Here is a 14779-nt window from a genome sequence, read left to right as displayed (position 1 = left end):
GGACAGATCGGCTGTTTCTACCTGGCCTGATACTCAGTTGCATCTTCTTGATATCGTTATCAAACAAAATTCCTGGTGCAATATCAGACAGTCCAGATATCCACAATCTAGGAGAAAAACTCTTCTTATAGCAGGACTTTGAATTTTTGTACTGCCAGCAGTGAAGACTCCAATAGCACAAGATCTACAAACATCTCAATAAATGACTGAGATGAAACTCGAAGGGGAAAGTGCTCTAAGTGTTGAAAGATGCTGGCTTAGGAATTTAGCAGAGCAAATCAGACTTTTTCTTTTTAAAGCAAACCCAAAATAATTTGACAAACCATTTCTCAGTGGAAAGACACCGTTCAGCATCTGGTGTTGAATATGGGCTGCAAGACATTTTGTGTCCCTGGTTTTAATTAGGGGTTTAATGCTCCATGGTTTTATGCACTCATATAACAATTTGGTACCCAAAGCGTCCATTTGTAATATTTGGACAACTGCACTGTAGGAAAGAAATTAAAGCAATTGAGAGCACAAGAGGAGGGCATCTGTGCAATTGCTTGGGCACATACTTGCATTTGATTTATTACCATACCCAAACACAGAAAACCCAGTGTTTCATTCAGGTGGTGTAGCAAATAATCATTCGTGGTACCTTTGAATAATTGGAGTTGGTAATTTTGGTTAACCAAATGAAGACCAATGAAGAAAGTCTGAAGCTTACAGTTTTATACTATTGCATGAAGCACTTCAGAAAAGAAAAATGTTTAATTTCATTCATGAAAACGGAGCCCAATACATCACAGCTACAGAAAAAACCAAACCAAACCAAACCAACCAACCAACAAGAAAAAAACCCAAACACCAAACCTAAATAAGAATTTAACTGACTGTGAAGGGATAAAATTATCCAACCAGCAGAGTTCTGACAAAACATGACACTCAGATTTGTGACTTTAATTTTATTCTTTTAAGAGGAAAACCAACCTCATTGGGAATGTTTCCTGTAGCAATCATTGAGGTGGAATAAGTGATCAATTCTGGGATTAGTGGAAATATTTTTTTAAATTAGCCTTTTACTCAAAAAATTGTATTTCTTTTTAAAGTTTTCTACCGAGCAACATCAGAATCTTGATCTTTCATTTACTACAATTATATATTTTAAAGCCACCGAGGTGTGTCTGCAGTTCCCCTAGGGCTGTAGAACAACATTGAAGTTTTTCCTTCAACGTCTTTAAAGGAAAGAACTTCAAAGTTAGGCCCAAATACTCATTAATTGTTGAGACACAGAAAGTGTATATTCTATGTAAATGTTGCAAGTATATGACAACATTTAAATAGTTATGTCACTAGGATAATAACATCACAGAGTCATTGTACTACCTAAGTAGGCAATATTTAATAGCTACAGAAACCAGGGTTAATTTTTTCATTAAAAAATAGTTTTGTGTGTGTCATAATAATAACCTTTTATAAAACTCACACCTACTGTCTGGAGATGGATCTTTCACTGTTGGTGGGCTCCTTCAGGTTAACCCAGGAAAAGTCTGAGACTTGTCATGACACTTTATTGGACAGAAAAGTCTGATCCAGCGTGATCCCTTCTATTTCAATTTTTCTAGACAGAATTTTTTTTTTTCACATTAAAAAAAATATAATCATAATAAAAAAGACATTTCTGGCCACGCTAACCTTTTCTGACAAAGTGTCATTCTGCACTCAAAGCTTTGGTTAGTCCCTGGGATGTTTATTTGAACATCAACCCTGATGAAAGGGTCTGCAAGGAAGAATCAGGGTGAAAAGCTGAAGCCACCACGTATGACAAAAACTTTATATGTCCCCACATAGCTCCTCTGTGGGCTGCTGTGTCAAAAGCCTTGGCTGCCAGCCCACAGGATGAGCTAGGCAGGGAAAGTGTCTCCCATACCTGAGATCTGCCCTTCCCTACAGCCAGATTTCCTGTCCAGAGTTGTTTACCTGCTACTTGTTTGCTTCTCTAATAGAGCAGTAATTTTACTCTATTTTTTTTTTTTTTCTCTCTGTAAATCCTTCTTAAATTATGAGGTGTGCTGGAGGGCTCCTTAGGGCAATAACTCTTATCAGGAAGCTCCGCGTCCGCCTTGGATCAGATGTCAGATCACAAGCACTCATTAACAATTTATGGAGGCTGAGTGCTGTGTTATTATACTAAAAGCCTGGTATTGACTTCCGACACCCATGAATTGAGTAATCATCTCCCTTTCAGATAAACAGATCAAAGTCACGCATGTCATCCCACTTATCAGCTCCCAATCAGGTCATGATTTCTGGCCTCATAAAGCTTTTTTTTTTAATCTCCTACCCTGAGTTCAGACTAGGTCCCACTCACCCTTTAGCCTTTGGTGGCCCTGGATCCCACTAGATGCAAATCAACTCCTTTCCAATGGTTTGGATGGCATTGCAATCATTCCTATCATTCCTTCTAATTTTAATCAATTTTTATTTTCTCAGGACACGAGTCATCTCACTGACAAAGGATTTTCCTTTCCTCTGAGTGGATTCCAGGAACCAGCCCCTCTTCAATGGCACAACTGCCAGTGGTTTTAGAAGGCTGCCTGTCACCAGGCTGATGTTCTTGTTCCCAAGTCATCTTTCCCCTCAAATCCTATCCAGTTGTGGTATTCCTAAGGAGAAGACAGGAGGGCTGGAGGCTGAAGTGCACTGCTTGGAAAGGAGAAGGAGACTTTGGAAACAGCTGGTTCCTCCTGACTCCAAAACCAGCTCTGAGATGTCTCATCTCCAAGGCAAGTGATCTCTAAAAATCTGTTTTCTTTGAGACATCCCAGCTTTGACAACCAAAATATTTTCTTTTTTTTGGGGGGGGTAACTTTTTAAATTCTGCCTCCCTGGATGTCTTTCCCAGCTCCTCTGATGGGCTCATGGGGATCCCAGAGGAGGTATTTCAGGGAATCACTATGCTCTGGATGAAGCAATAGATCATGGGTATTACTTTAGTGACCTCTGTCATTTGCCATACCCAAGGAACAGGGAGAGTCAATTCACATTATCTGAAATATAGGCAGAAGGAATTTGCTTTATTTGGCTCCTATATTTTAGTACTTCTTGATCCCAAAGAACCTGGATCTTGCCCTCAGAATGATAGGAGAATTTTGCCTTAACAGCTGCTTGGAGAAGGTTGATGAGCAGCAAGAGATCTCTCCCCTAATACTGGGACATTTGTGGCTGGGTGTAAAAAAAAAACCCTCCCTTTACAAGTTTAATGCAGAATCTGCTCTGACTATGCAAGAAAATTTCTGTATGGAAGATGCTGCCCCTGCTGGGGACCATCTTGGGAAAGACAGAGATTTCAGCATAGAAAGCATTCGTGTTCCACCACATTCCTCTGAAAGCCATTTCATAGTCTTAGATGATATTGCTACTGTTTTCTTTTCTTAAAATAATTCAGATGTCTTTGTAAAGATCCCACAGCAATGCCAGTCATTGGGAACAGCCTACGGAAGTTTCAGATTAAAGGATTTCAAAGCACTTTGCAAAACTCTCATTGATGATTTATACATGCAAAACACTCATCATCATGTTTTAAGCATCCAGCACGATTGCAGTGCTTTAAAACAGAGTTACAAAGTCACCCTGAAATAAATGTCAAGGTTATTAATGTGCATTCTGTAGTTATGTATTAAGGTAATTGCATCATACCATATTTTTGCTTGATTTTCAGTTGAAAAGTACCTTTGCACTGCTGCCCAACTTCTCAGAACAGGCAACTGATGAAACCTAGTGCAGGAAAAACCTAAACCCTCCTCCTCAGACAATATCTGATCTCTCTGAAATTACAATCTCTTGCTATGCACGTGAAAACAGAATAAATGTAAAAGCATGGTGACCTCCACATCTTGTTTAATTTTGTTTGGTTTTAGGGGGAGGGTCTCAAGGAGCTTAACTACTCATATTAATAAAGGAAAAAAAAAAAGAAGACCCTTTATTGAGACTCAGAGGCCTTTTCATAGAAGCCAGGAGAATTATTTGATCAAAGGATTAGGCTCCTATACATATGCAAGCAAAATAAGGAGGTCAGAAAAAAGGAACAAATCAGGCCAGCCTGACACACACAGACAGAATGCAGAACTTACTTAAGGAAAAAACAAAACAAAACAAAACAAAAAACACAGGTATTGAGTTAGGACCTCACGCACAAAAGACTTCTTTAATCTTTCAATTAATTTAAGAACATATCCACAACATAGACTTGCTCTTTCCCTTCTTCATTTATTTTCTTTATTTTTCCTTCTTTTAACTGTTCTCTTCAGAAGAGCAGATAAATCCATGCTGAAACAATTGTTCCCTGGTAACCAACCACTCCACCTAAGGGATGATTTTTGATGTAGGATTTTCATTTAAAGGGTATTATTTTTTTTAAGAAAGGTCATTACTGCATAGTTAGTCATTTGCAGGCATTGGTAATTTCTGAAGTGACAGCTTAGATTTCCAAGTGCCATGGATTTTAGCCTAGGATGGTGTCTTAAAATAGTTCAAGCAGTTTTGAAAAATTCTTCTGTTTTGTGGGGAGAGAAAAGAAAAAAAATCAATGTTCACTGTTCATTCTAAGTAAGGTGGGGGGAAAAAGAATCTAATTCCTTTGGACACCATCTCTTCAAATTCAATTTCAGGTCTCTTTTCTTTCCCATAATGTGGCTACCCTAGAGAGAAGGATGTTCTGCAGTCCAAAGCACCAGCCCAGCTGTGGCTGTAGCCACTCCAGCAATCCTGTGACTAAGCTTTTACACCAAATCCTCAGTTTAATGTGGGAAACAGCACTAAGACTATAATGGCTACTCATGAAATTAAATAATTCATGAAAACTCAGGTATGTCTTTACTTCCTGATTGCTGCAATCTTCCAAGGTAAAACTGGAAAAAAGCATTTTGGGACATATCAGGGAGTGCTCTCTGTGCTTTTTCATACTGACAGCCCCTCCTCTAACCCCTTCTGGATTAATGGTGCATTTATAACAGACAGAGCAATCCCTTTTTTGGTGTTTCTCAAGCCAAATCAGTTTTAAGGCTTCTTGCTCAGGATGGGGATTTGCCCTTTGTTTGCCTAATGCCCTGCAATCTCAGTTAGGACTTCAAAGAGCTGCTGCAAATTCAAATTACAAATAATATTATAAAAGTCAATGAGGAAAGGGTGTTTTACTCCAGGCTGTTCCGTCTGCTCACCAAGTGACCTCTGACAATTCATTTAGCCTCTGTGCTTCACTATTAAACCTAGATAATAACTAGAATTAAAATTTGCCAAAGGGAATGAAAACTCCAGCTGCCAGGGAAGGGCCAGGTAGAATTTTATATAGTGCCCAAAACTGCAAAGAGAGTAAAAGTCTCAAGGAGTTCCATGAGATACCATGGCACAAGGGGCTGTAAAAAGAGGATTTCATGAACGTGAAGCACTGAGCAGTCTCTGGGACAGAATTTAGAAGAAGGGAAGGCCCAGAAGAGAAGCACAGGTTATGCTAAACCTGAATTAATGGCACAAGATGATTCAGCTGGAGAGGATGAGTGTAGCTTGCAGCCAGTTTTTCTTCAAGATCAACTTTATCATAATAAATATTATAAATTTGGTCAGTTAAAAACTGGATTTTGTTTACCTATAAGATTTTAAGGTTTCTTCTCACTTACCTTACCAGCAGCATATATTGTGAATTTTATACTGGTACAATTGAGCTCTTTCTTCATCTGTGCTTAAATTCCAAGAACCAAATATTACTAAATGAATTATGAATGAAAATAAACATATATAAATAGACATTAACCTCCCTATCTACGACTTTCCAACCAAATGATACCTGCTGTATCTCCTTATGATCCTAAAAACAACCTTAAAAAAAGAAAAATCCAAACAGCAAATCCATCTTTTTACTCCAAACTTTGGGTTTTTTTGGCCACCTTCTGGCAAAAAGTGAAGTAACTGCTTCACTTCCAGGTTCCCCTACAGATTCACATGCTGAAAAATCAGTGACACAAGAGACAGACCTTAATTTGTAAAAAATGAACCCCAACCCTTTACCTCCCTGATGAGACTCCCTGCAGCAAACAGGAAAGGTTTTATCTTATGGATATTATGCAGAAGGAATAGGCACTTGGATTTTTATTCCTATGGCTTCAAGCAGCCAGGTTTTGTTTTGAAATGTTTTAGATAATGCAATGTTAATGCACCAGTAGTGGTGATGGAGAAAAGAGGTTAAAAGGGACTAAAAGACAGAAAAATCAGCGACAAATAAATATAATAAAAAAATAAATACTGCACATTATGCAAAGTTTTTCACAAGAAGTATATTCCAAGTGAAGGGCAGCCACTCTGAGAGCCAATGTGCCTCCCTTCCTTGCCTTGCAAACCAGCAGAAAAGGCTCCTCTGTTCATAATTATTGTTTAATTAAATTTTTTCCTTCATATCATGAATTATCTGTTGCCTGGGACGATGTCTGCAGGGGTCCTAAGGCAAAAGCATTTATGGGAGCCTGTGAACAGAACAAAAGTCATTTCTGCAGACAAAACATTGGGCATCACTTCTGCTAAAGCAACCCAGAGAGTTGTATTGTACTTAAGTGTGCCCCCAGATATGTAAATGATCCCTACCCCTGGCATTAGAGGAAATTTTAATAAGGAATACCTTTTATGTATTAAAAAACCTGTTTCTGATTTACAAGCTGACTGTTAGGCCAAGAAACTCGTAACTGCACTAACTGGTGGCTTTTCCAGAAGTCTGTTCCTACGTTGATCCTGATTTCCCTCTCCTTCAGCACAATATTCCTATCATACTGATTTTCCCTTTAAAAAGTGTATAAAATCTTTTTTTTAATCCACGTGCCTGGCTCACCCATAAGTCTTGACAAAGTATCAGTTCCCATGTTCTCTAATTATTTGGCAGTCCTATATTAAACTTCTGTCTCTCAGTGGTGTCAAATTAAGTTCTCATCAGAACAGAGCTATTTTTTGTGTATTTCCCCCCCCCCCCCTCCCTCAGGATTCACCTTGGCACAGTCACAGCAAAACAGCTTGGATGGAAACACCAGTTTGAGCACAGTCATTGCAAACTTCCCTTTTCTGTAATATCATCCTTTTCAACCCAGTTTAAAAAAAATGGAGGGAAAAAAAACCCAACAACTGTGATGCTCTGTGACTTCACCTTGAGTCAGTGGCAAAGAAAAAAAAAAAAAAAAGTGGGTGGCACCTACCTGCCTTTAATTGCAACACAGTCAATCCCTGCAAAGAGATGTGAAGCAAATCCACGTGCACTACTTAAATCCTATGCAAGTGTTATTTGTAAAGACTAAAGTGGACGTGAGATAACGTTGAGCTCTGTCCCAAGGGATCAATCCCATTGAGAGGTGATTGACCCCACTGGAAAAATCACTATGAATTTGAGTTGTTCTCAGCCAGGAATAGTCACTTGGGAGAAGAGCAGTTTTCTTTTACGTTTAATGCTCTCCAAGGCATTTCAGAGGAAAACTCTTTTCCACGCTGGACATGTCCAATTTGGGAAATGCAAATAAAATTCTGTTCCCTGAAAGCAAATGGTGTTACTGATGCTCTCTGGCACCTTTTTCACAGATTGAATTTGAGGGTGTAAAAATATGCAAATAAAAGAATGCTTGATCAACTCATGATATAACTGAAATGTGGTTAATGAAGTATATCAAGTTCTTTTTGACCCATGAAATGTTCAAGTGAATCCTGCCTGGGGGGTGTAGCGTGGAGTTAGCACACTGTGTGAGGATCCAATTGCTAGCAAACACAAACAGCGAGCAAAACAGTTTCATTACTTGCAGAAGTTATGCATGCAGCAAAGTTTGTTTTGCAACTAATTAAGACTTCATGCAAAAAGGGTGTCACATCCTCCAGGCAATTTGACTGCGTATATAAAAGCATTTGCTACGTAGAACGCTTCTAATCACTTTTCCTAAACTCCTCTCCTTGGTGATCCGGGTAAGTCAATTTTGAATCAATTATTTCTTGCTATCTCAATATTATCAAATGATAGGTTAAACTTAGGAAACAGCAAGGGGGTGTTCTTCTAGAAATATACTTTCTATTGTCCTGTAGTTTAAAGACAATTTAAGTTTTACACTTCAGAAGTGGAAGCTGGCATTTGCAAACTACATTAGCATTCAGGACAGCAATTCATTTCAACGGGGACAGTGTTTAAAGTCCCTCAGAACTCTAAAGAGTCTCAATAATTTCATACTGGCAATCATTCTTTCCCTATTATAGAGATGAGGTTTCATTAAAGAAATTGTTGCTGAATAAAAAACCACTTTTTTATGATGTTTTTACATGCAGCTGTCTCCAAGGAAGCTACGGTGTCTTTTAACAGTTGGAGAACTCACCTTAAGTATTTTCAAAATCCTACAGGGATCAGCACTAAGATTTTTCTTACTAAGAAGACACTTTTATTTAAAATATATTTTTAGTGTTAAATTCCAAATCTAGAAGGAATGCACCAGTGCTCCTTCATCTCTTGTGATGACTACTAGCATGAGCTTTGACAAATGGTTTGTCTGCATGAGGTCACTGAAGGATCCCGACCCTTAGACTGATCTGTAGTAGCAATTCTTTTCCCAAAGACATAATTAACCAGTTCAGAGCCAGCTCTCTAGCTGGTAAAATATTCTGGTGTTGCCTTTTTCTTACCTTCAAGTCAAAGGATTAGGGTTCAATTGGAAAAAGCTGAAGACCCAGTCCTGAGGGACTGGAGATGGCAACGATGGCTTGCGGCTAAAATGTGATGTTTAGAGGGAGACACAAGAAATTCCCCCGGAATTTTCTCTTCCACAGACTCGGGGGTGGGGGGTAAATGTGGGGCCTCATCTGAGAAATCAGTCAGGCCCATTCTCTATGCCAGCCCTCAGTCCCTTCCACATGAGCTTCACACTGATAAAGTGACAAAAATTATCACTTCTCCCTTACCTTATTTGCCTTGCCCAATTAGTGTGGGCACAATTTAGGGCAAGAACAGCCTCTTAATTTATAATTACACAATGCCCAAAAAAATCTGGCCTTGATATCAGGTACAGTTTTAAAGAGCTGTGTGTTTTCAAATACAAGATATGGTAATCCAGATGACATATAATGAGACTAATAAAAGATGGGTGGATCTCCATTCCAGATCACCTTGTTCCACTTCTAATCAGGTGACATGAGGTAAATGACTTCACCCCCATGTTTTGGTTTTGCCAGGGCAGTGAGGATTAAAACTGAAGTTTAAAACATGGAGTTGGGGTTACAGCTTTCAGCAGGGTTTGAATTGGCAATAGGAGGAGTGGGACAGAGCAGTGCAATTCACTGAACATCCTGGGAAGAAAAAGAAGAAATAGGACAAGAGCATTTTAGGATGAAGACAGTGATAATCTGAAAAATAGCCAAAGATACTGGAATAATTAAGCTCAAAATGGTTAGACAGGAAGGACAAGCAGTACTGGGTGGAAAAAAGGAACCTAGACAAACATTTAACTACTCTCTGAACTATGTGCACCTTGTAGATCCTCCTTTTACCAGCAATCCCAACAACCTCCAGCACACAGCCCTGTCCTCCCCAAATCTTAATATCTAATCTGTACATTTCTCATTGGACTAACAACATCCTTTTCTCCCCTCCCTCCTCCTGTGTTCCAGGTCTGGATCTCTCCCATGTCTCCCTACAATGAGTGCTGCCTACCACCAGGGTTGGTCTGCCCAGAGCCCTTTGCTTTCACCACCAATGAGACCTGTGTCGTAAAATATCCCGATACGATAGTGGACATAGTGGATCCAGACTCACCACCCTATTCCGTGATATATCCAGGCCCAATTCTCACTTCTTTTCCTCAGCAAACCATAGTGGGATCTACTGCCTTATTCGATGTCAAAAACTTATTTGCTTCCAGGGGATCTCTTGGGTTTAGGGGTTTGTGTGGTTCTGGGACGCTTTGTAACTCAGGATTATCGTATTATGATCCAGGAAACTTTAATCTCTTTTCTCCTCACTTGTCCCAACCGTTTTGTTATAAAACTTGCAGACCAACCTAAATCCAACACGAATATCTGTGGATAAAGTGAAAAGCAGAACTGAGCAGTAAGACAGATCATGACTAAGTTTATGGATAATGGATCATAGAAGTGCTGAGCTCCCACAGATCCCAGGGGAGGCAATAAAAAGATGGCTTCCCAGCATTAGACCTGCATAAGGACTAGAATTTCCAAACGGCAAGAAACTGAAATTTCACTCCTGATCTTATCCAAAATTAGGATGAAATAATAAAATCACAATTTTCCAAGCAACAAGATTTTCAAAAATATTTTTTGGTTTAATAAAAATGTAACCCAATAAATTGAAGTTTCTATGCCAACATTGACTTTTTATTATCAGTTTCTCTTGAAATAAAAAGCATAAAATATTTCAAAATTATATGACTGAAAATCTTGTCTTCCAAAATGAAATTTTATCAAAATTCCTACTTGCTTGTGCATTTTGCTGAACCAGCATTTACCATGAGAATCAGCTCTACTTAGCATTTCTTAAAAATAGGCATTTTTAAGTCTTTCTTGTGCTTTATTCCTGCTTCGACCCATGATGTAATGGTTTCCCAGGTTCTTTTTCTGCCTATATCCCATCTGATGCAAGCTAGGGGGAAAAAAAAATACTTCAAGCAATTGTAATAGCAGATTTCTTTGTCCAAAGCTTCCAATCAAAGAAGAACGAACAACTTAAACAAAATCATGGGACTGGAGATTCATTGTAAATCCTCATGAAGTCCTGGAAGTCTTCTGATTATATCCTATCCATTTAATTTTGCACATGTATATTCAGCTTCTCGTTCCCATTAAATACTGTCATGCAGCATGCACCTTTTGGTTTTCCTTTTTTTTTCTCTCTACTTCATTATTCAACCCTTCAGACCACTAGAAGCAGCCTTGTCACTTTCCTGATGCTCAGCACCCATGCCAACATTAACTAAATCTCCAAATCTTTTCAAGAACTGACCCAAACTGCATGGAAGAAAGAGGCTCCTGTCTCTGAAGGATGCTGCACCCTGCACGGAGGGTGCTAGAATAATTTCCCATCATAATTCACAAGGTTATTTCCCCAAAATAGGAGAAAAATCACTGAGCATGCATGGACAGGCAGCAGCAGAGCATTATAATCCTTGCTCTGGGTGACTTCGTTGGGACAGCTTGTGCAAGAAGAATTTGCAATGTGGATACGTGCAAACCAAATATATTTATATATATATTGGCCAACATATAGCAATTACCAGGACTAATGAGTTACTGTGCTGAAGATTATTGTGCTCATGTTCCCCCCAAGAGGCACTAAGGGCAGAATAGAAGAGCAATTCTGCTTTTAATTATCCATGTACTGTGACTCAGAAGGGTCAATATTTTTCCCTGCTGCCTCATTCTGTGTTTTCAAAATAATTTTTGTGGGGTTTTTTGTTGCTGTTTGGTGTTTTTAGTTTGTTCTGTTGTTTTGCTTTAAAAAAATAGAAAAAAAAAAAAAAAAGGACAAATACAATTTTTGGCCAGGCTGGTAGAATTAAATCCATGAAAAAATACAAAGTTCACATCCTTAAGTCAGACAAAACCTGCTGCCTCCTAAGATTTTAAACCAGAGACTTTTCCCCATTGTAATTTCCAAGGGACTGCTTCCCATTCCTCAGCACATTTTCTCCATACTGCTCTTCTCAAGTTCTGCAAATTCAGTCTGCAACTTCTTTTTCCAGAACTCAAACCCAAGCTGGGATGGTTCCTGTATGATCCTTCCAGTAATAACAATGATCTCTGAAGTTTTCAGGATGTTTCGCAAACATTAATTATATTTGTGCACACAAATAGCCTTGCAAAAGTAAGGCTCTGCCTTTGGATTTAAACATCCAGATGTTGAGCAACACCTCAGCTTTAGAAACATGTGTATGAGGATTGCGAGCATCGCTTTTTCACGCTGTTCTAATTACACTGAGTTTTAATTAAAAGCTTTTTTAAAGTTCAACAAATCACTGCACGCTTGGGGTTTGGTTTTTTCTTTGGTTTTTTTTTGAAGCATACACAACAAATCTCAAGACAGGTGAAGCCAGACATCTCTCTTCACTTGAGCAATCAAGAAGCATTATGCTCAACCAGCACTGGGAATGAAAGCAAACTATTAATATATTTTGAATATCAGTACCTTGTCACAACCTAGCCCCATGAATGTGGCTCAACTAGTGGTCTATATAATGGCAGATGAGTAAATCCATCACTGGTAGCTACCACCCACCACTAAATTCACACATCTCTTTAAATAAAAATACCATGCTGCTTCTCCTAGTGTCTATGATAGAGGATCCTTGCTCATTTGGATCAAAACCTGCCCCAAGAGGATGGTGTCTGTCTTTTCTTTCTCCCTCCCCAAGGATCCACACCAAACCTCTGTTGGTCAGCATGAAAAAACAAAATAACTTGGCATATATGTGCCAAAATTAATTTTGCTGCAAACACACTCAGCTGCTACGTGGCCAAGACCTTTCGGCAATGGCCATGCTGTGAAGGGGGGCAGTTGGGTTCAGCACTGGCATCAGAGTTGGAAACTCCACATGGGTACAGCCTGCAGGAAGGGGAAGAATCACCTGGGCTCAGACTGTCTACTAAAAGTCTGGGTTTATTCCCTGGCACAGATTCTGTAGTGCCTGGGCTTTGGTTTAATCAGATTTATACTCCCAGCTACCTCTAGCATGGGAAGTGCCTCTCTAAGGGACAGACAGGGCAAAATCATGCACCAGGAAATCTCCAGGTGTTCTCAAGCAAAGTTTTGAAATACTTCCGAAGTGCTTTCTATTGATTTACATATGCAAAGTGCCCATAATAAAGTTAATATCATGTATCTCAGTTTGGATGTCCTGGAATCAGATCTTTACTATCAAGTAGTACCTATTCATCTACACCAGATGCAGCTGATAATAATCCTTGCATGTGAAAAGGGATTGTTCATCACTTCAAAAAACTTCCCCATGCAACAGACTTGTCATTCCCAATTTACCCTTAACATCCTTCTCCTTCCCAGACCAGCTTCCGAGAGCTTGTCTTATGTGCAGCACAGATCACTCTTATTATTTACGTTCTTTTTCTTTGCTCATTTCCTAAATTTGCACTTTTACATCGCTCATTCCAAGTTTTTAGTCTGCCCTCTCAAGGAAATTCCCAGCAATAACACCTCCCTCCAGTTATTTAGCAGGAGCAGGTTCAAAACCCTCATGTTAAATATGCTTCTAATTTTCCTCCAGAACACAAATGGCTGGGGTAAATCAAAAAATATCTTACCAGACTCCTTACGTTCAAATATCAAGCAAGAACATCACTTTTTGCATGAAAGCTTCGTTCATGATACTTTGTTAGTAGTGTCATCAGTAGTTACAGCCCTTGAGCTTTGAGTACTTTAATTTCTACTAAAAGCCACCTCCTCAGGGCAGGTATGAAGGAGCAGAGGTCTATGTGCTGGGCAGTATTTCTCACCCCCTAACCATCCCATCTGAGGTCTGTCATGGAGGACACCAGATGATTCAGCTCAGATTTAACTACTACACCCACAGATTGCTAAAAATACTCCATTCATTCTCCTGCGTGATTTGTTTACATTCCTGTGGTTTCTTCCTGATTAAACAACTTCAGGTTTCCCTGCCATAAATCGTCCTTAAAATTTGAGATGAATGCATGGGATTCCCCTGGGGGGGGAGAAATTCACTTGTTAAATACATCCTGGTGAAGGCTGCATGCGAAGCCTTCCAAAGAACTTTGTACAACAGCTTCTGCAGGCAGCACACTCCAGTATTGCACAGCAGCAATGTTTCAGCAAACTCTGATGCCACACGACTGAAAACCATCCTTTTATTTCAGAGCCCAAGCCTGATTCTGCATGTTTGCCATTCAGAAAGGAAAGCACCGTTCTCTAAATCAACATTTTGGATCAGCACACTCTGTTTTAGATAACACAGCTGGAAATTTTAGCTCTTCAAGCTCGATAAATCAAACCTGCACCAGCTGAGGATCAAATTCTGCATTTTAACCCTCCCATTGGGCTTTCTTCCAACCTCTTTCTCAAAACAGGATCAGCTCCAAATTGAGAACATAAAATTTTGTGTCCCCCATTCATAAGAATATTTTTGTTTTCTTTTTTCCTTTCCTTCCAACATCAATCTGAATCTCATTCCAGTCTACACCTTTCATTCTCTTCCCTCTCCACAAATGGCCCAACTTCATCATCTCTCTTTACTTCTCTTCTTTACAACTCATCTTTACTTCTTTACAACTCATCTTCTCCTTTACTTCACTTCTCCTTTACTCTGAACTTTACTGACAGTTCAGCTTCTGTGCATTCATTCCTGATCTATAAAGAGGGACAACAGCTCCTACTCCAGCCTTTGACAGGTCTGACTGATGATCCCAGATATGATCCCCTTCAAGGCCCAGCACTTCTATTACTATTTCCCACCCAACACAACGTAGCTTCATCTTAACTTCATTTGAACTCCATTTGAACTTCATTTTAACAGGTAGGATAAAGCTGATATACACAGTTTTATCCCAATCTGGTCTGCTCCTTATCTACCTTTAGGAAACCACTAGCATCTTCATCATCCAGATGTCCATGCATATTGAAGAAAGATAATTCTCCCGAGGCAAGGACTTACAATTAATAGAAGAAAAACAGTTTGATCTCTCTATGAGCTGCCACCTAAATCCCTTACAATGAAAATGTCGAGGTGGGAGCAAAATACCTTAAAAATCAGGA

Source organism: Calypte anna, chromosome 25 (genome assembly GCF_003957555.1).
Source record: "Calypte anna isolate BGI_N300 chromosome 25, bCalAnn1_v1.p, whole genome shotgun sequence".
In the NCBI taxonomy this organism is placed as follows: domain Eukaryota; kingdom Metazoa; phylum Chordata; class Aves; order Apodiformes; family Trochilidae; genus Calypte; species Calypte anna.
The sequence above is the reverse complement of the archived record's forward strand: the minus strand, read 5'-3'. Positions refer to the sequence as shown.